The sequence below is a fragment of the Leptopilina heterotoma genome, unplaced genomic scaffold, assembly GCF_015476425.1.
Source record: "Leptopilina heterotoma isolate Lh14 unplaced genomic scaffold, ASM1547642v1 Lhet_31, whole genome shotgun sequence".
Lineage (NCBI taxonomy): Eukaryota > Metazoa > Arthropoda > Insecta > Hymenoptera > Figitidae > Leptopilina > Leptopilina heterotoma.
In genome coordinates, this window is record NW_025111011.1 from 1,508,347 (window position 1) to 1,526,250 (window position 17,904).

The 17,904-nt window shown below is 23.0% G+C and overlaps 1 protein-coding gene across 2 annotated transcripts in view; it reads right to left on the reverse strand.

Annotated features, from left to right (window-relative positions):
- LOC122504669 (hormone receptor 4) overlaps positions 1 to 17,904 on the reverse strand; it is a 299,547-nt gene that overhangs the window by 121,923 nt on the left and 159,720 nt on the right. The window contains exon 3 of one of the 2 annotated variants that reach the window (XM_043615865.1): positions 1,346 to 1,416. The exons of the other annotated variant lie outside the window; for it this stretch is intronic. The gene's annotated coding sequence lies outside the window, so the exon portion shown is untranslated. The remainder of the gene's footprint in view (positions 1 to 1,345; positions 1,417 to 17,904) is intronic. 2 annotated transcript variants of the gene reach the window in all.

A 17,904-nucleotide genomic window follows, 5' to 3' on the forward strand; every position in this document is an offset into this window, starting at 1 on the left:
CGAAAAAATTATTTATTTTCAAATTTTTTGTTACATGATCGACTATGAAAAGTAAAATGTTTATGTAACAAAGTTGCAATATGACATGGCATCAAATAGTGTGTTTAAAAAAATTGTATTTAAAACAATGTTTATAAAATTTATTCTTATGAAGAATTCAATTATTTTCAAAAATAAGAAAATTTTTTACAGAAACTTAATTCTTTTTAAACATTTTTATAAAATTTTTCGCAATAATTCAATTATTTTCATAAACAATCAAATTCTTTTCAGGAATTCAATTATTTTCAAAAATTTTAATAAAATTCTTAGCAACTATTCAATTATTTTCAAAAATAATAAAATTCATCGTAGGATTTCAATTATTTTTCATATTATTTTACAGAAATTGCTCAAAAACGGTAATTATTCTTAAAAATTTAATTTCAATTCCTCGAAAAAATTAATTATTCAAAAAAAAATATTTTTTTAAAATTCTTTGAAAGAATTTAATTATTTACAAAAACTATATTAGAATTTTTCACAGGAATTCAATTATTTTCAAATATTTTAATAAAATTTTTGGAAAAGAATCAATTATTTTAAATACAATTTTAATTAAATATTTTTGAAATAATTCAATTATTCCTTTAGATTTTAATAAAATTCTTCCCGCAAGAATTTAATTATTGACATAAATAAGTCTTTGAAAGAATTTAATTATCAAAGATAAATAACAAAATTATTCCCGAAAATTCAATTATTTTGAGGCATTTTAATAAAATTCTTTGCAAAATTCAATTATTTTCATAAATAACAATATTCATCACAAGAATTCAATTATTTTTAAAAGTAATAAATTTCTTCTTGGAAATTCAATCATTTTATAAAATTCTAATAAAATCGTTATCAACAATTTAATTATTGTCAATAATTTTAATTAAATTCTTTGTATAATTTAATTATTTTTAAAAACTTTTTACAATTCAATAATTTTCAATATATCTACTATTTTAATAAATTTTTCAAAAAGAACTTAATTGTTTAAACAATTTTTTTTTGTAAAAATCTTCGTAAGAATTGAATTCTTTTCATGATTAAGAAAAATTTCTGAGGAATTCAATTATTTAAATTAGAATTTGCATAAAATTATTATATTATAATTTTTTTTAAATTTTTTTTGTCTATCTATTTAGTATTAAATAATAATTTCTCAACTAATCTGTACTTGTTGCACCTGGAGTTTTTCTATTGGTTAGCAGTACATCTATTTTATATATAGTTGCCTTCGTCAAAATAAGAAAAAAAAAATTTTTTCCCACTCGTTAAAAATTTATAAATTTTTACATGTTTATGTGTAACTTACAGATAATGACGAGATCGATTTGTTAAATCCAAGTACATACTATTCTCATCTAGTTCCTTGTGACTGCTTACCTGAAACAAAATTAAATTTTACAATTAGTAAATGAATTACTTATTAATAATAATTATATTAATTAAAAATTAATATTAATCTAATTATTATAATTAAAAATAATAGAATTTAAAAATTATTTTTTTTACATTTTTGTTGAAAACACTAAAAAAATATTTTTTATTTTAAAAAAGCCCTTTTGCATAACTACCATTTTTTCTAAATTTTGATTATCTTTAGAAAAATTAAAACTAATAAAAATAAAAATTATCATTTTTATTATTATGTATCAGAATAATTTTTTTTCGTATAAAAAGATATGAAAATAAATTTTTGAAAAGAACGATCGAAATAATTGGGGTTGATAAATTTTTTTTTTATTGTAAATTAATTTACAGTTGCGCTCTTTATACGTTAAACGGTTAAAGTAATTATTATTCAAGGAAAGTTTTCCATTCGATCGTAATATGGCCCAACAAAAGAATTCTGATCACGTCTTTATAACGTAGAATATGTCGAATTGGAAAGCGGCTTTTTATTTTCACTTTAAGACTTCTCTTTCAAGAGAAGAAAGGTTAAGGTCATCGAAAAAGTATCACATGCATTACATTGCGAAAGTAAAAAAAAAAAAAAACAATAAAGAAAAAAGTAATGGCAAACATTACACAAATATAGAAATACATATTTTGTAAACACAAAGCGCGAGATGAAAATAAATAAGAATTGAAAGAGAGTACAAATTTTTATTTTAGAAAATAATTTTTACTGCAAAAAAAAAAATGTATTTACTATATTTTTTTATATTTATTTATTAAAATAAAAATTATTATTATTATTATATTTTATTCATTTTTGATTTTTAATGAATAATTTTTGTTCAATTTATTAAATTAATTGTTTTTTTAAATTAAAAAATGTATTAATAAATAAAAAATGCTTTCGATTAAATTGAGTTTGAATGTGGGAGAATTTTAATTAGAAGATGAAAATGATTGTCCACGTGGTGAGCACGTGACAAACGCAGGAGTATAGACACAACGTGTCCTTTGGAGTAGTCATGGCACCGGAAAAAGACGGCTACTCGAGATAAGTATCGACCAAGGGCAAAGGGTGGGACATGCGTACTTTCCACTTAACTTCCACGTTTTGCCAAAAAAAAAGTAGGAACAGAAAAAAAATTTATCTCATTTCGTACATATTAAAAACAAATTCTAAATATTCAAATTTTTGTTTAAAAAATAAGGAAAATAAAAAATTCTCAATAATATATTTTTTTCACAACTAAAGTAAAAATTTAAAAAATATGCTAAAGTAAAAATATATGTTTACTCCTTTTACTTTTCACTTTAGCATATTTTTTTTAATTTTTACTTTAGTTGTAAAAAAAAATTTTGTACGTTGTGAATTTTTTACTTTTAGTCTAAACTCTAAAGTAAAAAGGAAGAAGAGTAAAAATAGAAAAAAATGGAAGAACTAAAGTAAAAAGTAAAAAAAAGTAAAGAAAGTAAAAAATAAAAATAATTTACCTTATTTTACTTTCTTTATTTTTTGTTACATTTTACTTTAGTTTTTTTTTCTATTTTTACTCTTGTTACTTTTCAGTTTTCACTTTAACCTATTTTTACTTTTTACTTTAGTTGTGGAAAAAATATATTTGAATATTGAGAATTTTTTACTTTTCTTATTCTTTTAACAAAATTAAGGAAAGTAAAAAGTGATAAGAGTGAAAATAAAAGGAAGTAGAACAAAATTGGAAAGAAAAAGAAACTATAGTAAAAAGTAACAAAAAGTAAAAAAAAATAAAGAGAATTTGAAAAAGGCTCAAATAAAAAAACGAGAATTAAAATAAAGTATAATTAACAAATTTTTTATAGTAAAAAATAAGAGTAAAATAAAAAAAATTTTAAAAATATTGAAAGTAAAATATAAGAAAATAAAAATACAGGAAAGTAAAAAATAACAAGAGTAGAAATTAGAAATAAAGGAAAATTAAAAAATATGGATAATAAAAATAGAAAAAAGTAAAAATGCAGGAAAGTAAAAAATAACAAGAGGAAAAATAAATAAAAGTAAATAAGAAGGAAAGTAAACAATAAGGAAAGTAAACAACAAGGAAAGTAAACAACAAGGAAAGTAAACAATAAGGAAAGTAAACAACAAGGAAAGTAAACAATAAGGAAAGTAAACAACAAGGAAAGTAAATAAGGAAAGTAAACAACAAGGAAAGTAAACAAGGAAAGTAAAAAATAACAAAAGAAAAAAGGAAAATAAAAATTATTAAAGAAAAGTATCAGAAAAAATCAAAGTGAATAAAAAAGAGTAAAAAGCAAAAAGTAAAAAAAAAAAAAAAGAAAAACAAGGGGAATGTTTTCTATGGGTTCGTAACCATGAAATACGAGACGAAGGTCGAAATGGATGGATACGATTTGGACAACCCTGAGTATTCGTATCGAGCGGCAATGCCAAGGGCAAGGGCGCCTTCTCCCCCACCATAATAAAGCCAGAAGCACCTCTTCCTCGTTCTCTTCCACCAATCAACACACGCGAATTCACGCATTCACGCAACACATCTACATAAACGAAAAAAGCTTATTATACACACCCAAACTTGTGCAAATTCCATTAAGTGAATATAATATTGTATACATATATACATATATATACAGTGAAATATCTACTCGTGTGAGTGTCTGTGTTTGTGTATATCTAATATACATCGAATGCAAATGAACTCGATAATGTGTGAGTCGAATTTCGAGGGAGCGCTTTTAGTGTTACAATGACAGAGCAGACAGATTGAGTAATGAGACTTTTGTTGCCGTAGGCACTTTTAAAAAAATGCCTTCTTTAATAGTTTGGAAAAAATTTTCATTTGGAAAAAAATATTCTCAGTTTGAGAAATTTTCCAAAAAGTGTTCTTTTTTAGTGTTGGGAATAATTTTTTTACTCTAGACTACAATTTTTAGTGTAGTAAATAAATTTATTTATTCTATAAAACAATTTTTACTATAGAAAACCATTTTTACTGTAGAAATAAATTTATTTACTTATTTTCCAAAAAGTGTTCGTTTTTAGTGTTGGAAATAATTTTTTTACTCTAGACTACAATTTTTAGTGTAGAAAATAAATTTATTTATTCTATAAAACAATTTTTACTATAGAAAACAATTTTTACTGTAGAAATAAATAATTTATTTACTATTTTCCAAAAAGTGTTCGTTTTTAGTGTTGGAAATAATTTTTTTACTCTAGACTACAATTTTTAGTGTAGAAAATAAATTTATTTATTCTATAAAACAATTTTTACTATAGAAAACAATTTTTACTGTAGAAAACAATTTTTACTGTAGAAATAAATAATTTATTTACTATTTTCCAAAAAGTGTTCGTTTTTAGTGTTGGAAATAATTTTTTTACTCTAGACTACAATTTTTAGTGTAGAAAATAAATTTATTTATTCTATAAAACAATTTTTACTATAGAAAACAATTTTTACTGTAGAAATAAATAATTTATTTACTATTTTCCAAAAAGTGTTCGTTTTTAGTGTTGGAAATAATTTTTTTACTCTAGACTACAATTTTTAGTGTAGAAAATAAATTTATTTATTCTATAAAACAATTTTTACTATAGAAAACAATTTTTACTCTAAAAAACAATCTTTACTGTAGAAAACAATTTTTACTGTAGAAAATAAATTTATTTACTATAGAAAACAATTTCTACTCTAGAAAATAATTTTTACTGTAGAAAATAAATTTATTTACTATATAAAACAATATCTATTGTAGAGAATTAATTTATTTACAGTAGAAAAACAATGTTTATTTATTTATTTATTCGTATTTAAACGGTTTTACAAAAGAAAACTTTTACTCCAGAAAATAATTTTTACATGTAAAAAATAAATATTTATTTAATAAATAAATATATTTATTTATTTACTATAGAAAACAATTTCTACTCTAGGAAATAATTTTTAGTGTAGGAAATAAATTAATTTACTAGGTATAGAAAACTATATTTATTGTAGAGAATTAATTTATTTACTGTGGAAAATAATTTTTACCGTAAAAAATAAATTTATTTCTTATATTTTTTTATATTTATTTATTTACTATAGAAAACAATTTTTACCGTAAAAAATAAATTTATTTACTCTATAAAACAATTTTTACTGCAGAGAATAAATTTATTTACTATAGAAAACAATTTTTACTGTAGGAAATAAATTAATTTACTCTATAAAACAATTTTTACTGTAGAGAATTAATTTATTTACTGTAAAAAATAAATTTATTTATTATATTTTTTTATATTTATTTATTAAAATAGATAAATAAATTTATTTAGTATTTATTTATTTACTATAGAAAGTAATTTTTAATATAGAAAACAATTTTTACTGTCGAAAATAAATTTATTTATTCTATAAAACAATTTTTACTATAGAAAACAATTTTCATTGTATAGAAAATAAATTTATTTACTCTAGAGGATAGAGTTAGATTCTTCAACTGAAACATATTTCTTAATAAAATGGTGGTTGAATTTCTCCACATCAGAACGTCAAGGTCGCCACCAGATGGCAGTGAAAATAAAAATTCCAAGAAGGAACTGAACTGCCATCTAGCGGTGACCTTGGCGTTCGCAGGTGGAGAGTAGCATTCTCCATATTGAAATTGGAGTAATTTTATAATAAAATTTATGACTAAGACTTTACTATTACGGAACAAGTAAAAAATTAAAAAGATTAAATAGTAAAAATTACAAAGCAGAAATTTAAAATTTAGTAATATTTCGCTTAGATTTAGTTTTAAGAGTAAAGATGAAAAAGCCACCATACGGAATTTTCATTCATTTCGCAATAATTCCTATACTCACGAGTTTTCTATTGTAAATCGTATAAAAGTGGCTTTGATTCAAGAAGACAGTTCGTTTACAAACACTTCAAATGCCAACACTGAAGATATTTGTTTTTCTTCCATCAAAATAACTTCCAAGGGGAATAGAAATCTCTCTCTCTCTTCTTTTTTTTCTTTTTCGAGAGAGAGAGAGAGAGAGAGAGAGAGAAAAGAAAATTATTATTACGTAAAAATATCTTCTTTTTTCCAAACATGAAAATTCTTGAAACATTTTTTGACGGTTTTTAATTGAATTAAATTTTTCTATTGAACATATGAACGATGCGTGGAAAATTGGATTTTTCAATTTTTTTTTCTCTTAATCGCTTCTCCTGTCTCCGATGGCTGCGTTTATGTAACGGTAGAAACATCATCGTTAGTTGCAAGACTATAAGTCGGGTACGTTAACCTCGCGACCACGGCTTTCTCCGCCTTGCAAACTAAGCTTTTATAGTTAGCGTTGGCACTCGATATGAAATTCACTCTCTTTCTCTATTATACTTCTCGCGCTACTTTTCATTTCATGCGCACACACAAACTTTTCTACATTTATATATACATATCTTTACCTACTATATATATATATATGCTTTATTTCTCTCGCAGTTTACGATTTTACAACTTTTCCTCCTCACAAACAAAACACATATGCGAAATGAATAATTATTATTTTTTGCTTTTTAAAAAGAATACAAGTTTTTTATCTTAGTGAAGAAAAAAGGAAAAAAAAATTTTTTTTTTAATTTTAAAAATGGGTGATTCTTTGATAACTTTTGACTACTGTAATTTTTTTTTTGAAAGTCTATGTAAATATTTTTAATAAATAACAGGGAAATAATTATTTTGTTGATATTTGAGTTTCAATTTTCTTTTAATCAATTTTTAAAAAAACATTTTTATAAATTTCTTCATTTTTTATAATAATTAAAAATGACCGACAGATAAAATTATTATTTTATATATTATAAGAATATTGTTAATGTAATTTCTTCAAAATTATTTTCATCATTTTAATGCAATTATTATTTTCTAGAATGTTAGCTAAAATTTTTCTTTAAATCAATTTTTCATAATTTTTTAAAAAAGATCTTTGAGAATTTTCAAATCCATTTGCTTAAAATTCAATTTTATAAAAATTTCGGAAATTATTTATTACCTATTAAATTATTAATTATATTATTATATTGTATTATTAATTAACAATTCAAATTTTCGAAAAAAAAACTTTATTGTATCAAAGAAATTTTTGTTAGTTCATTGACAATTTGACTCTCCAAAACTAACTGCTAATAAATTGAATTCCTGCAACGAATTTTATACCTAATTCATAAAAGAATTTAAATATTATAAAAATTTTTCTTATTGAATTGAATTATTCAAAAGAATTAAAAAAAACATTTTTTGAAATATTTGATTTTTTCGATGAATTGAAATTAAATTTTTAGAGCAATTCCTGTAAAATTATACTAAAAATAATTGAATAGTTGCTAAGAATTTTATTCAAATTTTCATAAATAATTGAATTCTTGAGAAGAATTTTATTATTTATAAAAATAATTGTATTGAGAAAAATTTTATGAAAATGTTTAAAAAGAATTGAATTTCAATGAAAATTTTCTTATTTTTGAAAATAATTGAATTCTTTATAAGAATTTTATAAACATTGTTTTAAATAATTAACTTTTTCGAAATATAATAAATCTTATGAAAATTTTATATATATTTTAAAAATTTAAATAATTGAATTCTTGTGAAAACTTTATTTAAGAAAATAATTGAATTCTTGTGAAATTTTTATTATTTATAAAAATAATTTAATGTTTGCATACATTTTTATTAAAAAATTTTTTAAATAATTGAATTATTTTTGGGAAATTTTATTAAAATAGTAGATATTGAAAATCAATTGAAATTAGAGAATTTTTGGAAAATAATTGAAATTAGGACAAGAATTTTTTTTGACAATTATGAAAATAATTGAACTTTGGAGAAAAATTTTGCTATTTACAAAGATAATTGAGATTTTTATGAAATTTTTTTTTTCAAATTTTGAACATAGTGGAATTTTATAAGAAGAATTTTATTTTATTTTTGAAAATAATTGAATTTCTGCAATTATTTGCAATTTTTTCATAATTGAATTTTTTTAGTGTTTTCAACAAAAATTTAAATTAGAAAATTTTTAAATTTTTTTTCTATTTTATTTTCTATTTTAAATCAATTTTTATTAGAAACTTTTTCGGGAATTCAATTATTTAAATGTAAAAATGAAATATTTTATTGAATGTTTCTTTAAATTGAATTCTCATAAAAATTAGAAAAAAATAAAATGAATCGTTTTAAGAATTTGATTATAATTTTTGATAATAGTTTCTTCATTTCTAGAATTTAAAGTAGTGATGGAAATTTTAAAAAAACGAATATAGTAGCTTTAGTGGCTGAAATCTGAAAAAAGTACCCAAATAGTGCGAAGCCTGTAGTAATTGCCCTTACATGGGGTTGTCGTGCAATTCACAAACGGCAATTGTAACGAGTATATATAGTTTTCTATTCAACAAGATGCGACCTATATTCACACGCGGAGAGGCGAAGCTCATAAAATATAAGAATGACATGGTACATGCGCGTTAACAGGCGGCCTGGCCCTTTAATCTTGATTATCGAAGCATGAGGAATTTCCCTGAATGCACACACGTTCGCAAAAGATGAAAAAGACACCCTCTGCTTTTCAAAAAAGAGAACAATTTTCCATTTTTTCAATTTTTTACTCCCATTATTCAAAATGCAAAAATTTCGCAAAATTTAAATAATTGTTTTTTTTGCAATTATCTTCTAAGGCTTCTTAATACTATACGAATTTCTTAATATAAATAAAGTAAATAATTAAATTAATCTCTAAATTATCTTTCTTTTTTTGAATTTCGCGCCACTGGTTCATCAAACTCCCGCCTAGACGGCGTGAAAATTCTCTCACAAACGAAGCGAATAGAGTACACAAAGAGTGATGATGATAGAAAATTATTACGCTGGCTTTAGGTTTTTTTTTTATTAACAAACACTGTCAATTCAGAACCATATAGAACAATAATCCCAATTTTTAATTTTATAGACCGAACAAAAAATAAAAATAGAATTCAATCAAAAATAGTTGCGTAAGCAATCAATCAGCATAGGGAAAAAAAGCATCACGTGAAAGAAATTCTCATCATCTTTTTTCAATGATTCCGTTTGACGCGTAACACCTTAATTGTGAGACTAACAAATACGTATGTTTTTCAAACCGGTTTTCTTGATTGACTATATTAGTGCACTTAACTTGCTCTTTTATGTCATTTATCGTGCGTGCACACCTTCCCTGTATATATATATATATGTATATAAAAAAAATTTTTTTTTTGATATCAAATATTTATTATATAGTTATATGTATACTTCCAGTTTTCAATGATCTACGATAGATTTTTGCCTTCAAACTATATAGTTATGCCAACTACCGTTATAAACGAATGCAAAATATGTCGGTCGCCACTTTCTCTTTGTGCAGGGTTTCTCAAATGCGCTTCCTGTTTCCTCGATCCAATGTCCATGTCTAGAATGAATTTTAATTCAAATTTTATACGTTTATATATATCAGAAGGAACTTTGAGAGTTTCAATATATTCATTTCGTGTTTTCTCAAAATTTTCGTTTCTAATTTTTTTTACTGTATTCACGCATTTTTATTCTTTGGAATTACTTTATTTTATTATACTTCTACTTCTATCATAGCTATCGGCTACTCTAAAAAGTATCTAATCTTATTTTTAATCTAAAAAAATTTATTTTAATTTTTGAGAAAGACTTTTTTTTTGTTTTTAAAAAAAACAGGGTTGCCGCACAGGGCAGAGAAATCAGAGAAAAATCAGGGATTTTTATTAAAAATAATTGAAAAAAATTAAATTTTTAGAATTCATGAGAAAATTCCGAATTTTTGTGTCTTTTTGAGAATTTAATTATTTTCAAAAAAAAAAAAAAAATATTCGAAATTCAATTATTTTCAATGTTTAGTATTTTCATAAAATTTCTCAAAAAAATTCAATTATTTAAAAAAAAAATTGACAAAATTCAATTATTTTCATAAATAATAAAATTTCCACAGCAATTCAATTAATTTAAAATAGCATTTAAAAAAAAAAAATTCGAAAAAACAATTATTTAACAAAATTTTTTCAATGATTTTCAAAAATTTTAATAGAATTTTTTTTAATATTTTAATAAAATTTTTCACAATAATTCATTTATTTTCATAAATAATAAAATTCTTCTCAGGAATTTAATTATTTTTGAAAATTTAAAAAAAATTCTTTGCAAATATTCAATTATTTTCAAAAATAATAAAAATTTTTAGTGAAATACAATTATTTATAAAATTTTAATAATATTCTTCCCAAGACATCTTCATAAATAATAAAAATTTTCCAAGAATTCAATATTACATATTTAAAATAGAATTTGCTTTAAATTCTTCAAAAAAATTAAATTATTTAAAATTCTAAATTTTTTCTCAAGAATTCAATTACTTATAAAATTTTAATAACATTCTTCCCAAGAATTCAATTATTTTCATATACAGTCAGTCCCCGCTACCTGCGCAACTCGCAACCTGCACATCCCCGAAACCTGACGCTCTGACGACATAGACCAAACTCGCTATGTGACTATACTCACTTTCACTTTTACCGCGTGCTCAGTGCCGAAAAGTGTCTCAGTACATAAGTTTCTCTTGACGACTAAAAATTTTTGTTGTGCCACAAATTAATTTAAAAAATTGAATTTTTTCTTTTTTCTTATCAATTACTCATTTGATACATATATTTTACATAAAGTATATTAAAATTAATAAATTTATCTAAACATTTCTGTATTTATAAAATATACACGCACTGAGAAAAAAGAATATTCATTTTAAAAATAAAGACCAGTTTGAGTGATTTTGTTTAATTAAACAGAGTTTGTAAGTTTCATTTTAATATATATGAAAAATATCTATCACTCTTATTTAAAAATATTATTTGCTTGTATATGATTTGTTTCATTTAAAAAAAAATTATATTTGAATTAAACATAAAACACGTTTAAGTACATAACAGTTTTGTACCAAACAAAATTTATGTTTAAATGAATTATATTTTATCAACTAAAAATATGTTTGAATTAAACTTAAATATGTTTGACTGTATAACAAAGATAGTGAATTAAACATATTATGTTTCAAATTAGAAGTATCGTTTTCTCAGTGCGGGCGCCTACAATTGTATGCGATATAAGGGTGTATACATCCCTGAAAGTGGTGGGAAATGAATGGTGGGAGAGCGGCTGACTGGACTGTCAGGTAGCGAGTTCGGGGGAAAGGAAAAATTCTGAAATATGTGCAGGTTGCGGGGACTCACTGTATAATAAAATTCTTTTTAGAAATTCAATTATTTTTATAAATAATAAAACTCATCACATAATTTCAATTATTTTTTAAACAATTTTACAGGAATTGCACGAAAAATGTTATTATTCTTAAAATTTTAATTTCAATTCCTCCAAAAAATCAATTATTTAAAAAAAATTTTCTTTAAAATTCTTTGGAAGAATTCAATTATTTTCAAATATTTTAAATAATAAAATTGTTGGTAAGAAATCAATTATTTTAAATACAATTGTAATTAAATTTTTGTGAAATAATTCAATTATTCTTTTAATAAAATTCTTGCCAAGAATTCAATCATTTACATAAATAATTCTTCAAATGAATTCAATTATGTCGAGAAATAACAAAATTACTCTGGAAAATTCAATTATTTTTAAAAGTAATACATTTTTTCTTGTAAATTCAATTATTTAAAAAAATTATAATATAATTCGCAAGAAAATTATAATCGTTCGCAAGAATTCAATTATTTTCATAAATAACAATATTCATCGCAAGAATTCTATTATTTTTAAAAGTAATAAATTTTTTCTTGGAAATTCAATTATTTTAAAAAAATTCTAATAAAAACGTTCACAAGAATTTAATTATTTTCATATATAACAGTTAATTTGTTTTCTTTTAAAGAATTATTTCTTAATGAATTTTTATCAAAAATAAATATTTCGATTTCACAAATAAAGTTTTCCACGAGAATTCAATTATTTAAAACAATGTTTATAAAATTCTTATAAAGAATTCAATTATTTTTAAAAATAAAAAAATTTTTCATTGAAATTCAATTCTTTTAAAACATTTTCATAAAATTTTTTCCAATACAACTATTTTCATAAATAATAAAATTCTTCTTAAGAATTCAATTATTTTTGAAAATTTTAATAAAATTCTTAGCAACTATTCAATTATTTTTAATATAATTTTACAGGAATTGCTCTAACAATTTAATTTCAATTCCTCGAAAAAATCAATTATTTCAAAAAATGTTTTTTTTAAATTCTTTTGAATAATTTAATCATTTACAAAAATTATTAGAATTTTTCACAGGAATTCAATTATTTTCAAATATTTTTGAAAAATTGTTAGAAAGATATCAATTATTTTAAATACAATTTTAATTAATTTTTTTGTAACAATTCAATTATTCTTTTAGATTTTAGTAAAATTCTTCCCAAGAATTCAATTATTTACATAAATAATTTTTCGAAACAATTCAATTATGTGAACTAAACAAAATTATTCCCGAAAATTTAATTATTTTGAGGCATTGTAATAAAGAAAGAATGATTTCTTAATGAATTTTTATCAAAAATAAATATTACGATTTTCGAATATATAATATATTTGAATTCGGGATAAAATTATAGAAAAGGATTTTAATCAAAAACTTTGAAATGAGGAAGAAAAAAGAATTCTCCCAGCAACATGCAGAGTTTGAGAAAATTCGAGAAAATTTTGTCTAGACTTGTTTGGTTTGTTTCATAGTTGAGTGAGCAAGTGCAAGGTAGAGCCTGCAGTAAAGTGCGGAACACCTCTATACTGTATATATATAGAAGCCGAGCGAAAGTCCTTACGTCATTTCACGCGTATACTGTTTCTGCAAAATTCCAAAGAGCTGAAATAATTCTACCTTTCATGACCCAAAACTATAAAATATATTCCTTTTTCAAATTTTCCATTTCAATGAAAAATTCTCTTTTTAACTTTCGTTATATAGAAACAAATGCATTTAAGAGTAATTAAAAATATGAAGCTTGAAACTAAATTCAAAATATCGCCAATTATAATAAAAAATTTAAGTGAATAAGAAACTGCCTTCACAGTGTGAACGCAGCTTTATAATTTCATCAACAGGCGAATAATAAAAATCAAAAAAGAAACTAAAATTTACTTTTTGAATAGAAAGAAAAAATAATCCTGTAAAATATGAGCCAGTGATTATTGTGAACACAGCTTTAAAGCGAGAAATTTACAAAAATAAAAAATTCAATTTTAAATCAATTTTCAAAATGGTACCAAAAATGGTATAATGAACTAGTGCCGACTGACGACAGAGTGTGAATGCAGCTTTAAAGCGTATCGATGCAGCGACCCGGAAGCGACAATCAGGAGAGGGAGTGAGACCAAGAGTGGAAAACGAGAGAGATCGAGAGACCTCTGGCAAAGTGTAAAGCTCAATAAGCAGGTCAACCCCGCGATATCGTCTCAAGGGAATTAATCCGTCGTGTGAAAGCCGCTTAACAGACAAGCAAGCTTCATTAAACGAATTTCCGTTCTAATATGGGGCGAAATTTCCCTCCCCCCCCTTTCTCTCTCTCTCTCTCTCTCTTCTTTCCTTATACTTTACTCACTAACTAACCTATCCTAACCTAAAAATTTAACGCAATAATTTACCTCGCAATTTTCTCCGCTGAACCTAACTTCACTTTTCAAGGAAAAGAAATTAAACTCAAAATATAGTGACATTGACACTCTAAATTTAAATTAGTAAAAAATTTAAAATATTTACTAATACGAATAAAAACAGTAAATATTAAGTTTTTAGAGAGAAATCATCTTGATGCAACACTATTTCGAAGATTTTTTTCTATGAAAAAAAAATTCCAAAAACTACTTACGAAAAAATAAAGAAAAAACCAAAAAGTTCGGAACTATTGTGAGTGTTCTATGAGAACCCATTTTTTTTGTTTTAGAAAACTAATTTTTCAATTAAATATTAGAAAATAAAAAATAAAAATAATTTCAAAAGAATTTAAATTAAAATTTTTCCAAAAAAAAATCAGTTCTACAGAATTTTTAATTAAAAGGGGCCGTCTATAAATTACGAGGGGGGGGGGGGTAAATTTTTCCATAAAAAGTATCTTACGTAATTTATGAACAGCCCTAAACTATAAAAAATTTCGATTTTCAAAGATTTTAATTTGGAAACCTTTTCAAAATTCAATTATTCCTAAAAAATACAATTATTTTGTAGGTTCTCCAAAATTCGATTATCTAAAACTTTAACTGAAATTAATTTTTATTAGAAAATTCTACAAGAATTCAATTATTTAAAAGTACAGAAATAAAAAATTTATTGAATAGTTGAATGTCTCTTAGAATTGAATTATTATAAAGAATTTTATCAACAAATTTTTAAATAATTGAACTCCTTCCACAGATTTTTTCCAGAATTTTTAAGAATAATTGAATTATTTTTAAAAATTAAATTAAAATTGTGTTAAAAATAATTGAAATTCTGCGATGAGTTTTTTTATTTATGAAAATAATTTTATCATTTATGAAAATGAATCGCAGAAAAGAATTGTAATATTTTTAAAAATAATTGAATTTCGGCGAAGAATTTTGCTACTTATTTAAAATTTAAATAATTGAAATCTTGACGAGAATTTAAAAAAAAAATTTTAAATAGTTGGATTTTGGAGAAGAATTTTGCTATTTATAAAGATAATTGAAATGTTGACGAGAGTTTTTTTAAAAATGTTTTGAAAATAATTGAATTTCGACGCAGAATTTTGCTATTTATAAAAATAATTGAAATCTTGACTAGAATTAAAAAAAAAAATTTTAAATAGTTAAATTTTGGGGAAGACTTTTGCTATTTAAAAAATAATTGAAATCTTAACAAGAATTTTAAAAAAGTTTTAAAATAATTGAATTTCGGCGAAAAATTTTGCTATTTATAAAGATAATTGAAATCTTGACAAAACGTTTTCAAAAAACGTTTTTAAAAAATTTTTGAAAATAATTGAATTTTGGTGAAGAAAATTGATATTTATTAAAATAATAATTTATTTAAATAATTTATTAAAATAATAATTGAAATCTTAACGAGAAATTATAAAAAAAAAATTAAAATAGTTGAATTTTGCAGAAGAATTTTGCTATTTAAAAAAATAATTGAAATCTTGACGAGAATTTAAAAAAAAAAATTTTGAAAATAATTACATTTTGGCAAAGAAATTTGCTATTTATAAAGATAATTGATATGTTGACAAGAATTTTTTAAAAAATTTTTGAAAATAATTAAATTTCGTCGAAGAATTTTGCTATTTATAAAGATATTTAAAATGTTGACGAGAATTTTTTAAATATTTTCTGAAAATAATTGAATTTTGCTATTTATTAAAATCATTGTAATCTTGATAAGAATTTTTAAAAAAAATTTTGAAAATAATTTACTTTCGACGAAGAATTTTGCTATTTAAAAAAATAATTGAAATCTTGACGAGAATTTAAAAAAAAGTTTTGAAAATAATTAAATTTCGTCGAAGAATTTTGCTATTTATAAAGATATTTAAAATGTTGACGAGAATTTTTTAAATATTTTCTGAAAATAATTGAATTTTGCTATTTATTAAAATCATTGTAATCTTGATAAGAATTTTTAAAAAAAATTTTGAAAATAATTTACTTTCGACGAAGAATTTTGCTATTTAAAAAAATAATTGAAATCTTGACGAGAATTTAAAAAAAAGTTTTGAAAATAATTGAATTTCGGCGAAGAATTTTGCTATTTATAAAAATAATTGAAATGTTAACGAGAATTAAAAAAATTTTTTTTTAAATAATTGAATTTTGGCGCAGAATTTTGCTATTTGTTAAAATAATTGAAATCTTGACGAGAATTAAAAATAAAGTTTTGAAAATAATTGAATTTCGGTGAAGAAATTTGCTATTTAGCAAGATAATTGAAATATTGACTGGAATTTTTTTTTACTTGATGAAAATAATTGAATTTCTCCGAAGAATTTTATTACTTTTGAAAATATGTAATTAAATTCTTGTTCAATAAATATTATGTTATTTATGAAAATAATTAAATTTTGCAATACTTTTTATTAAAATTTCTCAAAATAATTGTATTTCTGGGAAGAATTTTGATATTTATCAAGATAATTGAATTCTTTTGTAGAAGTACATTAAAAATTTTGAAGCACACAATATTGAAATATATATATATATATTAAAAAATACTCAACTAATTTTAACAGAATTGAAATTAAAACATTCCATAAAAATTAGTTCATGAAATAATTTATAAGTAATAATTTTATGATAGTTCTTCAAGAATTAATTAATTTATTTAATTATTGAAAATAAATTATTGTTAGAAATAGAAAAAAATTTAATGTTGTTTTTTAGAATTCGTGATAGTTTTTATTATTATGCAGATTTTTCGTATCAATTCGTTTTGTTTGATATTATTAAGTTATATTTTTTTCTATCAAGTTAATTAGGCTTTCGCTATGAAAAATCAGGGATCGAAGGATGAAAAAAATTAGCGAAAAGTAAAGAAAGTAAACGAAAGCTGCAAAAAAAAAATTGAATTGACTAGAAAATACTCCTCTCGATATACACGAGTTGAAGTGGGCGTACAATATCACTCTCTCGGAAGAAGAAAAGATGACTTTTTCTTGTTGAAAGAAAGAAAGAAAAAAAAAAAAAAAAAAAGTGACCGAATTACTTTGACCTTCCAACCTGATTGAGGGAGTTTGAACTGTTAGAAAATGAAGAGGAGGAAGAAGAAGAAGAAAATCTATACATTATATCCCTCTCGCTCTCTTTTTCGCGGAAACGGAAATATCAAAGCTCCTTCTATATTTAAAGTTCGCTTCTACTGTGACTTAGCAACCCTCCCTCTCTCGCAGTTGGCACAACTTCATCACCCCCATGTGCCTTCTACCTTCCTCCACGTTGGACTCAGTTGGACTCCAGATATCTGGCATCGACTTGAGTATATTACTATATTGTGAATATACATATGTATATTTAAACGTATTTAAATAAATGTGAGACTGTATTGGTGCACCTATGGAGGATGGAGACGACGACGACGACGACCAAGGGGGTGGGCAGAGAGGGAGAGCTGCTCGCAGAGGTTTATAGATAGCAGCGCATGGCCTAGAAACCGTGCCACTCGGTGTTTTTGACCCTTCGCCTAGCTATCGCTTCTGGGCCATTGCAACACGCCGCGGATATCGTTTAAGCTCACTTCACACCGAACGATAATATTCCATTCCTTCGTGGAGTTCGGAAAAGTCGATAATCGAGAATGCAAATTTATCCAAATCACTTATATTAATCACTCATTTTAAATAATAATTAACCCCTAGAAGGAGTACGTTAGTTTACTCACCCTCTAAGGA